At 39.6% G+C, this 5,000-nt stretch overlaps 1 protein-coding gene across 1 annotated transcript in view; it reads left to right on the plus strand.

The window, feature by feature from the left end:
- The window catches only part of LOC115226627 (hydroxymethylglutaryl-CoA synthase 1), a 39,016-nt gene that overhangs the window by 1,329 nt on the left and 32,687 nt on the right, over window positions 1–5,000 (plus strand). The gene's annotated exons all lie outside the window — the stretch shown is intronic.

Consider the following 5,000-nt stretch of genomic DNA (forward strand, 5'->3'; position numbering starts at 1 on the left):
TATAATTGTCGAAGACATTCTGGCCATCGTCAAATTCTTCCCTTTTAAAGTTTTTAGAATGCTTAGGGAGATTTGGCTGTTATTTCTAACAAGACGCATGGAGACACCACACCCGTGGCTCTTATTTCAGCAGTGACCATCCGGTTTTTTTTTTTTCATTCAGGCATAATATATCTAGGACTGCGTCAACGAATGTGACCTTTGCTGGTACTTGGTCCCAGGTCAGTCCTGACTGGGCAGACTTAGAATCAAAGATGTTCTAACAGTGACTTTCCCATTTCGTGTTGCTAGATCATCATTTATGAGCAACCTGCGGGACTTTCTGATGGTTACGCTTAACAAAAATTTATCTTCATGTAATGCTGGCCCTCACATGTCGAACCAACTATGTCTCATGCGGCCCGCTTCTCCAGAAAGGTTATCCATACCTGGTCTAAACACTGTGTATCCAGGACTACATTATCTAATTAATATGTCCTTCGTTGTTGTGATTATTATTATTATTTCTTTATTGCCCACAGGGGGCTAAACAATGATAGACAAAGGGATTAAGTCGATTATATCGACCCCAGTGCGTAACTGACACTTATTTAATCGACCCCGAAAGGACGAAAGGCAAAGTCGACCTCGGCGGAATTTGAACTCAGGACGCTAAGCATTTCGCCCGGCGTGCTAACGATTCTGCCAGCTCGCCGCCAGAATCGTTAGCACACCGGGTATAATGCTTAAGAGTGTTTCGTTCGTCGCGGGACGAAATGCGTAACTGTATTTCGTCTGCCGTTACGTTCTGAGTTCAAATTCCGCCGAGGTCGACTTTGCCTTTCATCCTTTCGGGGTCGATTAAATAAGGACCAGTTACGCACTGGGGTCGATATAATCGACTTAATCCGTCTGTCTGTTTGTCCCTTCTGTGTTTAGCCCCTTGTGGGTAGTAAAGAAATAGGTATTTCGTCTGTCTCTATGTTCTGAGTTCGAATTCCGCCGGGGTCGACTTTGCCTTTCATCCTTTCAGGGTCGATTAAATAAGTATCAGTTGAGCACTGGAGTCGATGTAATCGACGTATCCTCTCCTCCGATCTTGCTGGCCTTGTGCTAAAATTTGAAACCATTATTGTTGTTGTTGTTGAGCTGGCAGAATCGTTAGCATGCCGGACAAAATATTTAGCAGCATTTGTCCGTCTTCACTTTCTGTGTTCAAATTCCTCCAAGGTCGATTTCGCCTTTCATCGTTTCGAGATCGATGAATTAAGTACCTATTTCTTTATTACCCACAAGGGGCTAAACATAGAGGGGACAAACAAGGACAGACAAAGGGATTAAGTCGATTACATCGACCCCAGTGCGTTACTGGTACTTAATTTATCGACCCCGAAAGGATGAAAGGCAAAGTCGACCTCGGCGGAATTTGAACTCAGAATGTAACGGCAGACGAAATACCTATTTCTTTATTACCCACAAGGGGCTAAACATAGAGGGGACAGACAAGGACAGACATAGGTATTAAGTCGATTACATCGACCTCAGTGAGTAACTAGTACCTATTTAATCGACCCCGAAAGGATGAAAGGCAAAGTCGACCTCGGCGGAATTTGAACTCACCCGAGGTCGACTTGCCTTTCATCCTTTCGGGGTCGATAAATTAAGTACCAGTTACGCACTGGGGTCGATACCAATCGAGTTCTGGGGTCGATGTAACCCACCAGCTCCCTTCCCTACAAAATTCCAGGCCTTGTGCCTTTAGCAGAAAGGGTTATTATTTCATTATTTAACTCCAAATATGTCTCGATTGAGGAGGTCTTTGATCAAAAAAATGTCACAGTTGTTACCATACCATCTTTTATTCTTGACTTCGTATTTCTTATCTTTTACTTGTTTCAGTCATTTGACTACGGCCATGCTGGGGCACTAACTCGAATTTTTAAACAAATCAACTACAGTACCTTTGTTTTTTAAAGCCTAGAACTTTTTTTATGAATCACTTTGGCTGAACCGTTAAATTACGGGGACGTAAACACACCAGCACCAGCGGTGGTGGAACACACACACACACACACACACACATATATATATATATACAGGGTGTCCCGAAAGAATGTATACACATAGTGGTTCGGCAAAAGAGAACGATAGAATAAGTACTAGGCTTACAAAGAATAACAAATTTACAATTATTTAAGGTGTGTATACATTTTTTGGGGACACCCTGTATATATATAAATAAGGGTGTCTGAGAGACACCACCATGCCGAAATAGCAGTCAAATCCCTGACATGTCTTATCTCATGGTGCGATTGAACATTTAAGGTGGTTTTTAGAGTCAGGGATTTGACTGCTATTTCGGCATGGTGGTGTCTCTCAGACACCCTTATTTATAGTTGTAAAAAAATTATTACCTTTGTATGGTATTTATTCCCATACTGGCCACTTGATAATATCGATATTATCCTTATTTATAAATTTATATATATATCTTTATATATAAAAGAGAGGTTGTGTGCTGTCTGTCTCCTACGATTTAGATTCCTAACTACTCCCACATTTTGCGGTGCAGTTTAACCAAAACCAGGTATCTTATAGTCGTCATTCATATCGAGCCCTTCTGGGTATTAGCGCGCGTCTACGATGAGTCTGCGATTTTAAAAATAATTTACCATCATTTTTTCCATTTTAATGCATTTTTTCCGCTATTATATAAGGAAGTAACTCTAAAAATGTCTACGATGAGTCAACGATTTAAAAAAAAATTTACCATAATTTTTTTTCCATTTTAATGCATTTTTTTTGCTATAACTCTCTAAAAATGCTTATATAGTTATTTCCCTTACAAACCCGAGCAACGCCGGGCGATACTGCTAGTATATATATATACATACACACACGACGGGCTTGTTTCAGTTTCCGTTTACCAAATTCACTCACAAGACTAGTCGACCCGAGGCTATAACAGAAGGCACTTGTCCAAGTTGCCACGCAGTGGGACTGAACTGGGAACCATGTGGTTACGAAGCAAGCTTCTTATCACACAGCCACGCTATTAAATATATCCCTTCTTGTCGTTAGCCTCAAATCAGTGACTCCCCAACCGACCTTTGGTCTAAGACTATCCAGCCATGATCGCTTCGTATCTTTATATCTTTACTAGCAGTATCGCCCGGCGTTGCTTGGGTTTGTAAGGGAAATAACTATAAAGCATTTTTAGAGAGTTATAGCCAAAAAATAGCAAAAAAATGCATTAAAAATGGGAAAAAAATGATGGTAATTTTTTTTTTAAATCGTTGACTCATCGTAGACATTTTTAGAGAGTTACTTCCCTTATATAATAACGAAAAAAATGCATTAAAATGGGAAAAAATGATGGTAAATTTTTTTTAAATCGTAGACTCATCGTAGACGCGCGCTAATACCCAGAAGGGCTCGATATGAATCACGACTATAAGATACCCGCTTTTGGTTAAACTGCACCGCAAAATGTGGGAGTAGTTAGGAATCTAAATCGTAGGAGACAGACAGCACACAACCTTACTTTTATATATAAAGATATGCCGGAGGCTGTAACCTATGACAGATTTGGCTGCATTTTCTAGCATGGTAAGTAAACGGCGGAATTCCGTTTTAGACACGCCATAAAACCTTTCAAAATTTCTTTTATTTTGTGGAATTTTCAGAAAATTTTTGCGAATTTATATTCTGTGCACAGGAATTCACACGACTTTGAAAACACATTTTTTTCTCTTAATTTTTCGAATTGTTTAAAAATCAGTTTGAAATAGGGACAGTCCGAGGCGATCTTTCGTCTATAGTAGACCTTTCCATCGATTTCCGTAAAAAATTATTTTTTTTTTACATATGGGCTTGCGGGAACTTTTGAAGTAATATACATACATATACACATACACCGAGTAAAAAATTTCAGTTATCTCTCTCTTTCACACATTACTCTGTCTCTTCACACACACTAACAGAAGCACTTCACTTACACAACATACTTTCTGTCTCCCACACCCCATCACACACACGCACACACATGTACATCAATGCTCTCCTTGCACGGTAACTTCAAAAGAACTTCCCTCGTCATACAATCGCTTTCTCTTAGTCTCTTTCGCTCTCATTACTTCAAAAGTTCCCGCAAGCCCATATGTAAAAAAAAAATTCTTTTATGGAAATCGACGGAAAGGTCTACTAGAGTCGAAAGATTCCCTTTTTTTCTTTTAATTTTTCGAATTGTTTAAAAATCAGTTTGAAATAGGGACAGTCCAAATTTTTGGCTTAAATCCCAGTAGTAGGCCATTAGATGTGTTTATGGGAAGAAAGGTATTGAAAAACATCGGTAAATTTACCAAAACATCAATGCGTTAGACTGACAAACAAATAAGGGTACGGGGTGGTCGTGAGATATGCTAAAAATAACAGCTAAATAGCCCTTAAATCACGCACCAAAAAATTTCGTTTTTTAGTTTTTGCATAATCGTATCAATTCTCGTGTATAGAACACAAATTCGCAAAACTTTTCTGAAAACTCGAAGAAATATAAAAGTTATGATGGGTTATATACACTTTACTCTGTCTTTTACTCTTTTACTTGTTTCAGTCATTTGACTGCGGCCATGCTGGAGCACCGCCTTTAATCGAGCAACTCGAAGTAAGCCCATTACTTATTCTATCAGTCTCCTTTTGCCGAACCACTAAGTAACGGGGACATGAACACACCAACATCGGTTGTCAAGCGATGCTAGGGAAACAAACACAGACACACAAACACACACACGCATATATATATAATATATATATATATATATATATATATCTATACACGACGGGCTTCTTTCAGTTTCCGTCTACCAAATCCACTCACAAGGCTTTGGTCGGCCCGAAGCTATAGTAGAAGACACTTGCCCAAGGTGCCACGCAGTGGGACTGAACCCGGAACCATGTGGTTGGTAAGCAAGCTACTTACCACACAGCCACTCCTGCGCCTATGTCGGTTACATCAACCACAT

Source organism: Octopus sinensis, linkage group LG30 (assembly GCF_006345805.1).
Source record: "Octopus sinensis linkage group LG30, ASM634580v1, whole genome shotgun sequence".
Classification (NCBI taxonomy): domain Eukaryota; kingdom Metazoa; phylum Mollusca; class Cephalopoda; order Octopoda; family Octopodidae; genus Octopus; species Octopus sinensis.